The sequence below is a fragment of the Gorilla gorilla genome, chromosome 2, assembly GCF_029281585.2.
Source record: "Gorilla gorilla gorilla isolate KB3781 chromosome 2, NHGRI_mGorGor1-v2.1_pri, whole genome shotgun sequence".
NCBI classification, from domain to species: Eukaryota; Metazoa; Chordata; class Mammalia; order Primates; family Hominidae; genus Gorilla; species Gorilla gorilla.
The window spans coordinates 73,919,324-73,936,753 of record NC_086017.1 but is presented as its reverse complement, the minus strand read 5'-3'; positions in this window follow the sequence as shown (position 1 = coordinate 73,936,753).

The window sequence follows — 17,430 nt, the reverse complement described above, 5'->3', positions numbered from 1 at the left end:
TCTTTATGATCTAGGTGGTTTGAGAATCACAGCTCAAGAAATTCTGCCTTGGCATTTCTTGTTTTCTTCCAAGTCTCTGAAACAAATAAACACATGATGCAGTATTTTTGCTCCATAGCTTAGGCCTGGGTTCTTGTCTCACCACCAGGAAGGATTGGGCACGCACACACTCGAAGAGTGAGTTAGGCAAGAAGTTTGCTTGAGTGATGCAATAGCTCTTGGTGGGGAGGGGATGCAGGGGTGGTCCCCCTACCTGAAGGCAGGAGAGTTCCCAATATCACTGAGCCATATCTAGTCTAAGAATGCTCTTATCTTTTTTTAATGTAAGCATTAGATAGGATTTAGAGACACTGGAGGAAGGCCTGAATCTTTACTACGTGTAAAAAATGCCCACAGAACTTAATGAAAACTCCTTGTCCTCCTCAAAGAGGTTCTGGTTCAGTGGATCTGAGGTTTTTTCATGGGCTCAGAATAAGGAGTGCATCCTGATTGGTTTGTGAGTAGGCAAAAAAGGTTAAAGCAAAGACATCACTCAAAGGTGGGCATGATAGTGTAGAAAACCAATTAGGAAAGGGTAGGTATATGTAAAATAGGTGAAGGGTGGGGAACAATCAGAGGAAAGCGGCCAGGCACAGTGGCTCACGCCTATAATCCCAGCACTTCAGGAGGCCGAGGCAGGCAGATCACCTGAGGTCAGGAGTTTGAGACCAGCCTGGCCAACATGGCAAAACCTCATCTCTACTAAAAATACAAAAATTAGCCAGGTATGATGGCACATCCCTGTAATCCCAGCTACTTTGGAGGCTGAGACAAGAGCCTGAGACAACCCAGGAGGCGGAGCTTGCAGTGAGCTGAGATGATTGCACCACTGCACTCCAACCTGGGTGACAGAGCAAGATTCCATGTCACAAAAAAAAAAAAAAAAAAAAAATCAGGGCAAAATGTGCCAAGTTCGAAGGCAGTTTCTCAATCCAGTTCGAGGATTTACCCGGGACTATTTCCGGCTTGAAAGCGGGGTTTTGCTGGAGACCCACCCTTATCTGCCTAGACATTTGTCTGCCTCCTGCCCCTATCACAAACAAACAAACAAAAACACATCCCCTAGTCCCTGATGCTTCAAGAGAACTTAACAAGCTTATTAGTTTGAATAAAGAAACTTGAGCCAGTGACTTCCATTCCAATTCTGGAGGATCTGGAGTGGGTTCACTTTTTTTCAGGAGTGGCAGTCATCAAAAAAGGAACATACTTCAATTGGCTTTAATTTTTATGATAGATGTATACCACTGCTGCACTGAAGAAGAGAGTGAGCTTATTGTAAAACACAGTCTAACAATTATGTTTGGATTTGAGAATTGCTACTTGGGCTCATAGCCAATGGTTTTCACACATCAAAATTAACTGGGTAGATTATGTACAATTCAGGATCCCCAGCCCCATCCCTAGAGAGTCTGATTCAGCAGGGCCCTGGGTCATCACATTTTTCATAAACATTTGGAGATCTAGGGCCACTCCTCTCACCATGGGAAAGTCTTTATTTTCTGTGAGTCCTTGTATGCTAAGGGCTCAGTCCTGTTTGTGTTATAGAGCTTTGGGGTTGAAGGGTCTGCTTCTCAAATACTCATCTGCCCTATGTGTAAAGTAGATACTGGTTTTACTTTTAGCTTAGAATGAGAAACACCAGCCCCTTTGGAAAACCCATCCCAGCCTAAATTCTAAATATAGCTAATTTTGACGGAGACAGACATCCAGTCATGAACCTAAAAAGGAAAGCTCATTAGTAGATGCAATAGATAAATAAAGGCAGACAGAGCCTGAAGTTTAGGGGGAAATGGTTAAGCTATTAAACGACACAATTATACCCAGCAGGAGATGAGATGATTTAAGAGCTTTCTCAGCAAAATACTAGCAGATACTTGTTTCCTCTGCTTGGCTGGCTGATTCTGAAGATAAAACAGATCATCAGGGCTGATGGATGGCCTTGTGTCCTTAACACACAAGAAGTTCACAAACAGATGGGTCTAGAAATACTAGAAAGTAAACTGAATAACCTAAAGAATTTGGGCCATAAGGGGCAATTTTTTTAGGCTAGGTTCTTTGGCTTTTAAGTAATCAAAACTTACTTCGAACTAACTTGGGCCACAAAAAAAAAAAAAAACAAAAAAAGGAATGTTTGTTTCAAAGATACCGCGTATCTTGCAAGAAGCCAGGGGAAACAGTTTCTCGAGGGCCTGGAGCCCAAAATAGAAAAGCCACCAAGAGATCAGAAAGTTTCTACCCTAAGTTTTAAAGCTCAGCTTCTCTTCCATAGTCTGCTTAATCTTTCCCCTTTATTACGTTGCTTTTTCAGCTTTGGGGAACTCATGGACATATGTGGTTCTCCACAGCTCCCAAGTTGCCATCTTCTTCATTTAATATCTTATTCTCAAAAAATACTCTGATTGACCCAGTTGGGGTCAGGTACTCATTCCTGGTCTGATCAACCAATGTTGGAACAGGGGTGAAGTGCTAGGTGCTAGCATGCTGGCAGAGTGCTAGTTCTATTTTTTTGTTGTTGTTTGTTTTGTTTTTTGTTTTTGTTTGTTTTTTGAGACAGAGTTTTGCTCTTGTTGCCCAGGCTGGAGTGCAATGGCGCGATCTCAGCTCAGTGCAATCTCTGCCTCCCGGGTTCAAGTGATTCTCCTGCCTCAGCCTCCCCAGTAGCTGGGATTACAGGCATGCGCCACCATGCCCAGCTAATTTTGTATTTTTAGTAGAGATGGGGTTTCTCTATGTTGGTCAGGCTGGTCTCGAACTCCTGACCTCAGGTGATCCACCCGCCTCGGCCTCCCAAAGTGCTAGGATTACAGGCGTGAGCCACCATGCATGGCCAGAGTGCTAGCTCTTATGGGTGAGGGAACAGTTTTTTGGATGCAGAAATTCATGAGCTGGGCAGACATCCCCAAATGTATCTCTTTAGGAACTATCCTAGTAATAACCCAAGAGTAAGAACTGAGATTATCTATTGGCTATATTTCTAAACAGTCATCTGCACTCTACTTAGCAAGTTGAAGCTACAGTCTCATGAGAAAATTTCTACAACCCTGTGAGCCCTAGGGTTCCAACTGGTCCATTCTCAGCCAAGTACTGCATTCAAAGAAATACAAATACAACCAGAAAGTATTATAACTCTATATTCAGCATTTCAACTCTGTCCTGTCTATCAAGGAAACACCGAAGTAGGAGGTAAATTCTTAATGCATAGCAGACATTTAAAAAGTCTCTCTCACCATTGCTGCCCAGTCACTACCCTGCATGTGAATGCCAGCTTGTCTCTTGAGTTGTCTCTTTCCTATTCTCAACTTCCACCCCCAAACACATTTAGAGCACAGGTCTTTTCTGTCACACTTGCCAGTCTTCCTTGCCTGCTCTTATTATGTAAATCAAATTCACCACTCTGTCCTGTTTTGTTTTCATCTCTGCTTCACTCAATACCCCGACTCCCTCAGGACCATGTTGCTTCTGCCCTGAATGAGTTCTTTTCTCCCAGGCTGCAGGGACCACAGAGGTCTTCTTCCTATTACTTCATGGACTGTATGAATTCCACCCAGCTGGTGACATCATGGCAGGTAGGAGGATATCTGTGGGAAGGTTGTGTCTGTTGTTCATAGTCAAGACCCAAAACCCTCTAGGATCCTTTATGGTAGACAAGGTCACAGGTCTGGCATCTTCTATCTGTCTTGTCACCCCCTCACACAAACCACAATTGCTGGAAAGCATTGCATAATGTGCATACAATGAACAAATGCCATGAATGTCCGGCCAAATTGATCTTTCAGTTTCTCATCATGGTCTCTCCCTTGCACCCAGACCTTTGGACTTGCTGTTCCATCTGCTTAAAGTACTCATATTTCTACTTTCCCTTTTCCACCTATTGATCACCTGGTTAACTACTTCTCATTCTTCAGGTCTCAACGTAGATACACTTCTTCTAGGATGAAAAGTCTGGTCTCAGCAAGTTAGAAATAGGATCTCTGCCTTGGGCTCCCCTGGGATTCTGCATATCTGCTGGCAACATCTTGTAATTCCGAGTTTCCTTTTCCCCCTCATTAGAACCAGTACTCCATGGGGGTAGAGAGCCCAGCTGTCTTTTCTTCTGGGACCTAACACATAGTAGATGCTCAAAAAATTTTAAAAGAGTGTCAAAAGAAAAAATCCTAACAATTCTGGTTCAGTAAATTAAAAGGAAGAAGAGGGAGTATGGCTTTAACCTTACAAACCTTTGAGTATGAAACACTGAAAAACAAAACAAACAAACAAAAAAGTTTCAGCCTTCCTTCCAAGGAGAAGTCTTTTTCTCTCTGGATAAGTCGCTGCAAGGCAAAATTTCACTCAAAGTTCCTGTTAGTGGTTACGTCTGAGATCAAGTTTGCATTACTGAATTTCCTCCAAATTGGTTTCTTTTCTAATAAACTCCAGTTAGGCAATAGCGTTTTCCAATTTCAAAGAGTAATAGTGTCTTTGGATTCCATAATGAAGCTACCAACATTTCAAGTACTATCAACTGCAAGTTAAAAAAAAGAAAAAACACGAAGTCAAGAGTTTATGCCACTGAATTATAATCAGATAATTTATAATATAATGAAAGAACCATCACTAGGAAGTGAAGATTTAAGAATAATCAAATCCATGTGGCTTTGGAAAATACTACCAAGGAATAAACGTATATTAGCAAATGGAATAAATTATCATATTTCAACATATTTCTTTCATGGGTCTAGTGCTAATTGCAGGACTATAGTTTATTGGAGAATGTGCCTGAGCAAGCGAGGACACAATCAGGGCACACTTAGGCAGAAATCTGCCGCTGAATTAGAAATAAATGACATGCTACAACATTTAATTTAATAAAAGCCCCAATAGCAGAAGAAACACAAAGAAACAAGTTGATGCTTTCTATCCAGTAACAAAAAGTGACTCTAGAAAAAGCAAATGTTATTCTAACATTTCAGACACAATCCGCTAAATATTTATTATAAATAGGAGTCCAGTAGACAAAGGGTTGCAAAGGAAACACTCAGAAGGCAGGTAATGCTACTACCATAGAGTTTTAAGAGAAAATAAAACAAATTTACAATCTAGAGTGTTATCTCTTTTTACCAGGATGAAAAAATAAACCTTACCACCTGAAAATATGCAGCATAAGATGAAGTTTTCCTGACCTAAGAAAGAAATCAAAGAATGATGGATGTACAACAAAGTCAATAGTGAATTCCTCTGACCTAGAAAGAGGAATAACTAACTATATTCCTTTAATTTCCAAATTAGTCTCAGATAAATAGCCTAGAAAGGAAATTGACTCATTTATTTGAAAAATCTATTCTCTACATCTCATCTATCAATTGTTTCAATGTTGTTTCTCAGTTCTTCAGAATGATAATTCAGGGGGAGTTTTGTGTAAAGAATGAGTGTGGCTGAGACATTTACTGCTCATCAGATATCCATGTGTTCCCACCCACCTCCCAACCCCCTCCCAGTTGCATGTGGTCATGTGACTAGTCCTAGCCAAAGAACTGTGAGGGGAAGTGGATGTGTCACTTCCAGACTAAGACAGTGGACAGCCTCTAGGCATTTGCCTACAATCTTTGATCTCAAGTCATGGTAACATGGATGCCACATATTTAGATGCTGAATCATTAGATAGAAGCAGACTAGATCTCTGAGTCACTGTGTGGAAGCAGCCATCCATAAGGAGCTTTGCTTAAACAAGGAATATACCTTTGTTGTCTTAAATTGAAGAGATTTCAGCGTTAATTTTTTACTGCAGCACAACCCAGCCTATTGTGACTAATACATAAGGGCCAGTCTAAAATGTCCTCTCAAGGTTCTTTCTAACCTAGAGGACTGAGTCGTGTGTATCATCTGATGTTCATGAGAAGTTCTGAAGTTCAAAGGGGCCAGTGCTTTGGATGTAGTTTTTTGTTTGTTGGTTTGGTAGGTTGCTTTGGCTTGGTTAAACTGATCAGTTAATTAAAACCTGGAATTCTAATAATGGTCTCAGAGAACTACAGCCTATGAGACTGCATGGTGCACACAGTCTATTTTGCTTACCATTGTATTCACATATACTAAGCTTATTACCTATACAGTACTAACTGCACAATAAATATTTGCTGAATGAAAGGAATAAAATAACTACACAATTAAAATGACCCATACAAAAATTATGTATTGCATAGAGCCCTTAGTCACCCCAAGTGTTCCCTTTGAAAGATGGAGGACACTTTCCCCTTTCATAGAAAAACAGAGGCTGTAGAAGAAAATCGCTGCACTGAATTCACTGGGCAGCCTGCTCATTCCTCAGATATTTATGGAGCACCTACTGCGTGCATTATTCTAAGTCTGAGGATAAGACAATAAGTCAGTAAAATCTCCTATCTTCACGGAACCCTGCTTTGCTTTTCTTACGTATCTTTTTTAAAAGCCAGAGTTTGGCCTGCAAAAGGAAATATCCCAGATATCTAGTTACCTGGTATAAAAGTTAAAGCATGGCAGAAGGTCCATAGTGCAGCAATGTTTCACCTCAACAAATCCCACTTCCCCAGAGCCCTTGATAACTCACCTGCCTGCCTTGCTTTACCCTTCTACTGCCTCCCCTTGGACATTCCCACCTCCCTAGTTCTTGTTTGACTGAGCAGAGGGTTCCTACCCTCCTGACTTGCCCAACCTCATTCTTAAGAAATGAGCATTTGTGCTGCTTCCTTGTGAGAGCGTGTCTTGATCTCTTCCTAGGTTCACTCCCTGCTGTTTTCTGCCATAGGTGGTTTGGAGATGAACTGGTAACCTGCCCTGTGTTAAACGTCCTCAGACCGGAGCTCAGAACTTTTGAGTATTTTCAAAAGGGTCACCGTGTCTCCAGAGAAATGCTCCCAACAGTCCTAACCGAAGTCAGCACTGAACTGGGCAAAGGACTCAAGAAAAAAGTTTCCTTCCTCCTCGATGTGTTGCTCAAAGCACTGCATGAGACCACACAGAGCAGTATCCAAGCATTGAGCAACACTCAGAAGGGCAGCAGGACAAATGCATAGCTGCTAATGACCCCTCTCCTGCCAATGCTTTCCTCCCTCAGCCCCCTCTAGGGTCACCGAACAGCTGTAAATACAAGCTGACCACCCTCAAGGAGCTGGGATGGAGGGAGGTTTTCTCCAGTCTCCAGTTCTGCCTTTGCACCTCTGTGGCCTCTCAAATGCTCAGCCAGTATTTTGAGTACACCCAGCCTCACCCAGGAGATATATGTCACCCAGAAACATGTGCTCTCCAGAGAGAAGTCTTCCTGACATCATCGGGGCAGTCCTCCTCCACCTCCTCCTCTTTCCAGCAATTCGTTCTGCAAATTAATGCCATCCAAACAATCCTGTAAGTGAATTCTTTTTTAAAAGGCTAAGGCTGACAGCTGAGCATAATAACCCAGGGCACACCAACCCAGGGCACAAACAAGATTTCAGCCTTGCATGCTGACAGCTGCAAATAAAATCCTTAGTTAGAGTGGGGAGTAAAGTTCCCTGCAAAGAACAAGCTGTAGAAGCCTGGAAAGAAATAGGATCCCAAGGAGCAGGGATGTGGGGGATCTCCAGGTCTTCCTTTGCTCTCTTCCTGGGGCCTCTTCCTCTTCTTGCTGCCTCCTCCCCTGCCTTGAACATGTGCCCGTGACCCACGAGGGACAGCAAGGCTTCTTCTTTCTATCTGCTAGGCCATCCAGGTAAATAACAGGTATAAAAATGAGTGAAAACACTTCCAAAATGTTGATAGTGCTTGGGAAAAGGAGGCTTTGTGTTACCTTCAGCAAGGCAAGCATGCAGAACTTTCTGAACTCAGATTTCAGCTGAGAGTGTGAGTCAGCTACAGGGAAAAGGGAAAAGAAGGAAGAGGGAGGACACAGGCTCCTCCAGTTTCCAACACTGATAGGTCTACAAGTTTGAAATCTGTATAGGACATATCTCTCCCTGCCTTCTGCAGATGGGTCTTTGTCAACAATTATGACCGCAGCAGGGGAAAAGCCCATTTCTAGTTTGGGCCTAGAATACTCTATAACCTTCTCAAATGATTGCCCTAAGGAGCAGACTTCTAAGCAGTAGGTGTTTGTTAATTTTTTTATAGATCATGTTCAATGGAGTGAAATTAAGGGAATCATCTATATTTTGTGTAGGCAGATCAATTCCATTTTACTATTTCTATTGAATATTTGATTTTGCTCCTCTTACTCTCTTCTCTGAGGCAGTATCATGACAAAGAAAAGTTGGTTGTAAATAGACCTTCTCTCTCTTGCATCCATCATCTGCCGTCACAAAGGAAAGTAGTTTAACAATTAAGTAGCCAAGGATGACACCTGTGTAGTAGAGGTTCTGCATTCAGCTGCACCCTGGATCCTGGGAACATAATTGGACCCAAGGCCTGCCCCATTGTACACCAAAGAATGTTAATAACATGCCTGCATGCATGCATGTGTGCACACACATGATACACTCGCTACACATTTGTAAGGATCTGTTTTTTTCAGGAATTATATGTATCTACCAAAGCAGATAGATTTAATGTATTGTAATAAGTCCACCAACAATATTTTCGGTTTAAGGGCTTGTTAGTGAAAGTTTTATAAAAATTTCACTTATTTACTGTTTCTGGTTTTTTTGTTTTGTTTTGTTTTGTTTTTGGTTTATTGTTGTTGTTGTTGTTTGTTTGCTTTTTGAGACAGGGTCTCGCTCTGTCACCCTAGCTGGAGTGCAGTGGTGCTATCTGCCACTGGCCCACTGCCACTTCTGCCTCCTGGCTTAAGTGATTCTCCCACCTCAGCCTCCAGAGTAGATGGGACTATAGATGTGTGCCACCACACCTGGTTTTTTTGTACTTTTTGTAGAGATGGGGTTTTGCCATTATTGTCTAGGCTGGTCTCACACTCCTGGGCTTAAGCAATCCGCCCAACTCAGCCTCCCAAAGTGCTGGGATTACAGGCTTGAACCACTGAACCCGGCCTCACTTACCTATTCTTAGAAACAAGCTTGTGGCTAGAATGAGGCATATGTGACTGGAAAAGCATGCATGTAACAGCCACCACTAACACATATCTTAGGTGCTGTGAGTCAATCAAAAAGAAGTGAGGATTCTGTGATATGAGAGGACATTCCTCATTTTGCCCCAAAGAGCATCCTAAGAGTGTTGGTTATTATATTTCTATACCTTTGGGGCCTAGAAGGGAGCCTGACCCCATAGTAGGTGCTCAATAAAACATTCTTAATAAAATCTCATGAAGAGCCTACTGTGTGCCAGCGACTGCATTGGGCAGCAGACATATTTAAAAGGATATAGCTCTAGTCTTGATGAGTCAATCTAACAAGAGAAATAGTCGTAATGATTTCTTGAAGGAACTATTTGAGTTTCTTTTGAAGGATGTGTAAGAGTTCAGCAGGGGGAGATGGAGTGAAAAGACAGCTCATAGGCATAAAATGCTGTGATGTGTTCAGGAAAGACTGTGACTTGAGTGTGGCTTGGATCCCAGGTTCTAGGAGACAAGGTCGAGGAAATAGATGAATAGATAGCAAAAGGTCTTGGGTGTCATACAAAGGAGCTCCAGCTTTATTTTCTGGGCAGTGAGGAGCCTCAAAACTTCTCATGCAGGAGCACAGATGGATTCAATGTGTTTTGCAGAAAGCTTACCCTGGCAGGAATATGCAGTATAATTTTGGGGTGGAAAAAAATTAAAAACTGAATCCTGAGGTCAGAGAAACTGTGGCTTCAATCTGAGCAAGGGAAGTTGAGATCCTGAAGTGTTCCATGTTCCATTTGCCCAGGACATTTGGCATCAGATGGGAAGATGTGGGAAAAAAAGCTGGAAAGAGTGGTGAAAAGAGGCAGGGTGGTGAAACTATTGAAGATGGGCAATGGGAAGAACAACCTGGAACCAACCAGGAGGGAGAGTATTTTGCTGGTATTCAGTGGGATGCCTCTTTCAGTAGCTGTGGCCTTCTGGGAGCCCGGGATCACTTTCAAGGGAACCATGCCACAGATTCTGACTGTTCACATTGTAGATCTTAGCTCCGTCCCTTGACAATTGTGTGCACGTGAACAGTTTGTTGCTCTCTTTAGGCCCCAGATAGGAAAAGGTATGACACCTGAGAGGCAAAGAGAAGTGCTCCTTTACTAAGAGGTGAGTGGATACAAATGAAGCCCTAGTAGGCCGAACAAAGGAAAGAAAGAAAATGGGCCGGTGTGGTTGACTCTGGTTGCTACTCCTTCCTGCCCTTGCTCCTACTCAGCTTCTTCATTTTCAGGTGACATTCATCACCCACTTCTACACCTGGGAGCCAGCTCTGCTGGGGCTAGTTTAGAAGTGTGGAGGGAGAAGGGGAGGTCTTTTTTGAAACACTGGTTGCACTGCAGACAGACAGGCCTCCATTTATTTTCCAGTGGAACACCATATTGTTTCCTCTCACTCTCTTCCAGCGAGAACTATCTAGGAAAGGACGAGGACCAAATTACCAAGCCTTTGGATCTAATCCATGTGGCATCCCATCTGTGAGCTCCAGGGAGATTCAAAGTTGGCCAGTGCTGGAGGCCAATCATATTTATACCATTTCCATATGGCATCTTTTGATTGAGACTTGACAAGCACATGAGTAAGTTTACTTTCCCTTTTTAAAAAGCTATATTTGTTCCTAACACTGTAATGTCTACAAATGTCTTTTAATTGTTATACTTGTAACCAGGATAATAAGATTGGGCAAGCTTGAATAGCATTTAGTTTGGGACCTCTTAGAATGTCAGAGCTTTTGGGAATTGTCTTCCTGGGGTGGAGCTTTCCCTGAAGGGAATGGATGGCCCCATTACCAGCGAACTTGGACTATAAGTCACTCTTGGGGGATGAGAGAACTTTCTTCACAGTCAGGCTGGAGGTGAGTCAAGCCAAGAGGCATTAAGAGGTTCCACGGGAGGAATCAGTTTCCTGGCTGTGTCAGGGCTGTTGTTGTGTATGGTGTGTGAGGGCACCATTTTCAGAGAATATGATGTGAATGGTGCCCCTTGGAATTGAGCCGAGTGGCCCTGTGCCACACAGAAATAAGGAAGTGGCTCAGTGGGAGGACCTGGAGTATGTCTGGGCTTATGCATAAGTTGAGAGAGCCTGTAGCCATGCTTCGGTAATGTGGTAGAGAAAAGACCCCCCTCACATCTCCACTCCCACCCCCACACCTACACTTGCCAACCCCACTGCAGTCAGATTGGAGGAAGACAGAGAGCAAGATGTTGGAACAAGCAGCAGGGGTGGAGCCTGGGACACAAGGTCAGCACATAGCAAGCCCTTGCATTGGAGCAGAGGTGGCCGGTTTCCAGGGCAGTGAGTATTTGAGGCAGTAATTGTGATCTTCAGCTTCACTGGTGCAAGTATCACCTGTGAGAAAGCAGGCATTGGGTGTGATTAATTAGTATGCTTCTTTAGCATATGGAGTGAGGGAGGGACAGGGGCTAATTTGAGCAGTCAGGGACAAGGAGTCAACATCAGTGTGGAGTGATAACGTTTGTATACCAAGCTGGTAAATAGACATCCTAGTTACATATGATTCTATTGGCATTGCCTACAGAAGAGAAAAAAGTGATCAAGTGGTTGTGGATTTTATGTTTGCTTACCTGTTTTTTAAAAAAAAGGTGAATAAGGAATTTTATAAAGATGTTGGATTCCAGTATGTTAGACATTGTAGTGGATTGAATTTTGATCCCCAAAAAGATATGTCCCAAGTCTTAACCTCACAGTAGCTGTCAACGTGAGCTTATATAGAGCCTTTGCAAATGTATTAAGTTAAGCATCTCCAGACGAGATCATCCTGGATTCAGTGTGGGCCCTAAATTCAATGACTGGTGGTGGTATAAGAGAAAGGAGAGAGAGACAAACAGACCCAGAGACACACAGAGGGGAGGGCCATCAGAAGACGAGGCAACTATTGGAGTTAAACAGCCAGAGCCAAGGGATGCCAGAAGCCAACAGAAGCTGGAGGAGTCAAGGAAGGATTCTCCCCTAGAACCCTGGAAGGGACTGTGGCCCTGCTGACACTTTCTGGGCTCCAAAACTGAGTGAGAATAAATTTCTGTTGTTTTAAGCCACCGGTTTATGATCATCTGTTCTGGCAGTCCTAGGAATGTAATACAAGCATATTTAGTATTTGCTGATAGAAAAGTGAAGATTGATTTATTACTTCATGCCCATATTTCTAATTCAAAGTCCTAAAAACCTGGCTGAGAGCACCTGATAGATTTATTTAGTGCTCTAGGCAGCAATTCTCAAACTTGAGTATGCATCAGAATCACCTGGGGGGCTCACTGACATAGATTACTGGGCCCCACCCCCACGCGTTTCTGATTCAAAGAGTCTAGAGTAGGGTCTGATAACGCCAGTTTCTGAGAAGTTCCCAGGTGATGATGCTGTTAGTTTGGGACCACACTTTGAGAATCATTGAGCTAAATTTGCAACCACCTCAAGCAAATGAGTGCTTCTAATTTTAGAAACTAAGCAGAAATTCTGGGAAAGGAATCCCTTCTGGGATAAGTGGATAATGAAAAGAATAAAATTTATTTTTGTTTAATTTGCTGTGGTTTGCAGGAGTTGAAGTTATAAATGAAACAAGTAAAAACTACCCTTTTATGAGCAGTATTGCCTCTTCTCCCCATCAAACCCCTGTTTTTTCCCCTGAGTGTAGACATGTCTATACACTGGTCTGGAGCTTCATGGGCAGCCCTATGGAGGTCCCTGGGAAGATGCTGGATCCATGCAGTAGTCTCACACTTGCTTAGAATTGCAGGATTATTTCTGACTACACTGCACCCCTCTTGTATACCACTTCACATCATCTTGGCCCTACCTCTTACTGCACCTGCTGCTATGCCCCTGAGGTCAACCCAGCCTTCTGTTTCATGTAGGTGCAGACTGACAATGCATTCTCTTGGGTCTTGGCCCTGGGCTACTTGCCTCTCGCCTCCTGTCCTGGGTCAGCTCTGACTCCTTGCACACTCAAGCCAAAGCATGGAATGCCCACGAGGCCATTCTCACCAGCAGGGAACTGAGCCGATGCACAAATATTTCCCCTATTCAATTCCTAGATGAATTGTTCTGGATTCTCAGCTATATGCTTCTCAAAATGTTCTATGGGGTTATTTATTGCCCATCGAGGTGTCCAACTAAGTAACGACTCTTAGTATACCTAGGCTTTTCTCCTTCCCCGTTAAGCTCATCTCCATCCCCATCCCCATCCCCATCCCCGACTCCTCCTCCCCGGAATCACTTCCCAAATAAACCTACTGGCACTCAAGCCTTTGTCTCATGCTCTGCTTCCTAGAGAACTCAGGATAGGACACTGAATACACTGAACTGCACCCACCTTCCTCCTTTCCCACTTTTGGGAGATTGGTGCAAATCTGAAGATTCAAGGTGCATATGTGCGTATGAAATTTGGAGTATCTGCTGAAGGGAATGCTGGCATGTGTTGGCTTCTATCTGACCCTAAGAAATGAAATTACCCATAAGTGATCCATGGAAGTGGGCAACAGGAACTGAAATATACCGCCATCTGCCACCTGTCCTGGAGAAAGACCTTGGATTTCACTAACCGTTTTTATCAGAGGGAAGCCCCTTACTGACTCAGGCAGATATCAAAAAGGTTTGGAGCTTATCTGTCCTCACAAGTAGCTATATCCCAAAAGTACATCCTACAGTGTCTTTTTGTTTAAGAGGCAGATATTTACACAACACAGCTCAGGGTCTTCCTGGTTGACAGTGATGGCGACATCATCTGCACCTGGCTTTGCCCTATACAGGAGAAAGCATGCAACCACTTTGGCTTTTTTAGCCTGTGAAACATCTAGAGCTGTAAGCTCTATAAGCTATAAGCTAGTCCAGAGGTTCCCCAAAACTGCCTATGGGAATAGATATTTCTCAAAACAAGACATACAAATGCAAACAGGTATACGACAAGGTGCTCAACATCATTGATCAGAGACATGCAAATCAAAACTACAGTGAGATATCATCTCACCGCAGTTAAAAAGGCTTTTATTCAAACATCAGGTAATAAGAAATGCTGATGAAAATGTGAAGAAACATGAACCCTTGTACACTGCTGGTGGGAATGCAAGTTAATACAACCACCATGGAGGACAGTTTGGAGGTTCCTCAAAATCAAAAACAGAGCTGCCATGTGATTCAGCATTCCTGCTGCTGGGTATATACCCAAAAGAAAGAAAATCAGCATATCAAGGAGCTATATGCACTCCCATGTTTATTGCAGCACTGTTCACAATAGCCAAGAATTGAAAGCAACTGAAGTGTCCAACAGATAAATGGATAAAGAAAATGTGGTACATATATACAATAGAGCACTATTCCACCATAAAAAATGAGATTCTGTCATTTGTAACAACATGGATGGAACTGGAGGTCATTACATTATGTGAAATAATCCAGGTACAGAAAGACAAACATCACATGTTCTCACTTATTTGTGGGATCTAAAAATCCAAACAATTAAATTCATGGAGATAGAGAATAGAAAGTTCCCAGAGGCTGGGAAGGGTAGGGGGAGGGAGGTGGGGATGGTTAATGGGTGCAAAAAAAAATAATAGACTGAATAAGACCTAGTATTTGATAGCACAACAGGGGGACTATAGTCAATAATTTAATTGTACATTTTAAAATAAAAGTATAATTGGATTGTTTGTTACACAAAGGATAAATGCTTGGGGATGGGTACCCCATTCTCTGTGATGTAATTATTTCACATTGCATGCCTGTACCAAAATGTCTTCTGTACCAAAATGTCTTCTGTACCCCATAATTATATATACCTACTATGTACCCACAAAAATCAAAAATTAAAAAAGATTATTTAACTGCTCTGTGGACTGACTGCTTTAAAATCAGTGAGAGAGCTTTTTGTCTTCTTTTAAAAAATTGTGGTCAGATATACGTAACAGAATTTACCATTTTAACCATTATTAAGTGTGCCTGCCATTTAGTGGCATTAAGTACATTCACACTGTTGTATCACCACTGTCTATTTCCATACCCATTTCTTACCCCAACAGAAGCTCTATGACCATTAAGCAATGACTTCCTATTCCCCACCCCCAGCCCCTGATGACCTCTAATCCATTTTCTGTTGCCTTTTCTAGATACTGTATATAAGTGGAATCATATAGTAGTTGTCCTTTTGTGTCTTTATGTTTCATTTAACAGAATGTCTGCAAGGTTCATCTATGTCGTAGCATGTATCAGAACTTCATTCCTTTTTATGTCTGAATCATACTCCATTATATGGATATACCACCAGATTTGTTATCTATTCATCTATTGATGGAATTGTGGCGTTTTTCCCCTTTTGGGTTTGTGAATAATGCTGCTACGAATATGGATGTGCAAATATGTTTGAATCCTCGCTTTCAATACCTTTGGGTATATACCTAGAAATGGAATGGCTGAATCATTTGGTAATTCTATGTTTCACTTTTGTGGAACTACTACACAATTTCCACAGCAGCAATACCATTTTGCATTTCTATCAGCAATGCATAAAGGTTCCAATTTCTCCATATCCTCACCAATATTTGTTGTTTTCCCTTTTTTCTAAAAAAAAAATAACCATCTTAATGGCTTCTCCCACCTAATGGTAGTGGACTGGTGTCTTATTGTGGTTTTGATTTGCCTGATGACTACCTTGGAAGCTTTTAAACAAATGCACATTTCTGAACTCTACCTCTGGAAATTTGGCTTGGCTCTGAGGTTGGCACTATGGAGCTGGCTGGTATGGCCTCCCACCCAGGTCAAAAATGTATTTTTGTAATTTCCCAAACTGCTAATCTGGTCTCTGCACACCTCTAATAATATGGAACTTTGGGGTTTTCTGAGGAAGCCCATTCCATTTTTACAGTTTTAGTTATTTATCTTCTAATCAGAACTTGTGTAATTTATAGCCACTGATATAGCCTTGTGTGGCATGTTTCATGTCTTAAGAGTTCCTTTCCCTCACCTCTACTCCATCCAGCCCCTTCAGCCTATATCTGTTCCTCCTCAAGCTTTCTCAGCCATCCCCATAGCAAGGCTGCATCTGACAAGCTTCCTCTATACTCCCATAGCATCTTAAGCTTTCTCCATCATGGTGTTTCCACGTGTGTCGTAATTTCCTGTTTACTTGTCTGCCTCCCTTATGACACTGTGAGTTCCTTGAAAGCTCACAGCTGTCTACAACACTGTTCACTGATGTCTCCTCACTGGCCAGTGCATAAAGTGGGCCCTCAACAAATGGTGGTTGATGCATTTGTTGAAAAACACAAGTTCTGCACTAAATACATAAGAAAACACTTTGGATATTCTTCAGTATGTAATAAATTAAACTTGTTAACATTAGGAGCTCCTCAATCAGCAAGCAAGAAAGAGAATTTACAAAAGCACGGTTTTCAAATTGGATGATAGAATCCTAAACCATAAAGAAATTGCATCTTGTAAGCACAGGGAGCTGAAAAGGCTGCCTACTTCCTTTCTCTCTCCACTTTTCTCTCTTCAACAGACTTCTTGGCAAGCACATACAATATTTGTTCAACCTGGGCTTTCTGTGTGCTAAAGAAAAAGTACCTTAGGGTGTATTTAAACAACCACAGAGTTATATTTTTACTTGTGCATTTTACCTACAGCATTGGAAAAAGTAATTTTGCCTCAATTAGTGTAGGTCTTTTCAACTGCTGACATATGTTCATAGAGCATCTGGATATAATCTGATTAGCATCTGTTGTAAGCCTGTGAGATACTATCTATCTCCTGAGGTCTCCCTTGGAGAAGGAAAGGCATAAACGTGCACTCAGCTGGACCATCCCAGTGCTGACATCTGCTGTTGGGTCACACATCTGGGCCTCCCATCCTCCATCACTTTGCCGAAGTTCATCTGGACAAAGAATATCACCCCCACACTCTCAAGGTCCCACTTTAATTGGAGCAGAAAACCAGTGTCAGCACTCTGGCCAGTGAGAAAATCTTAACTTTCTTCTCTCTCCTTTTCCCCTGCATATGTTAGAGCCAGCATGGAATGAATCACACACATCTAGAGAAGGAAAAGTATCAATAATTGATATGCCTCTCCCTGCTCAAGCTGCAAACATTGCCAGCTCTTTGGTTTATGTATTCCCCATTCACCTTCAGTTTGCATCCTCAGATAAAGTTACATGATACCTCTCTTGAGAATTCCCTTCCTAGTTTTTTTTTCTTTCTTCTCCTGCATTTTGGATGCAAAGATTTAAAGGAAAATAATTTCATAAGGTTGTATTTGTTTATGCTTGTTTTTTAGAGCAATAGAGCTACATCCCAAGATGTAAATACATGGGCACCCTCTCCCCCACCCACTGCTCAATTATTTATGCTTAATTAATGCA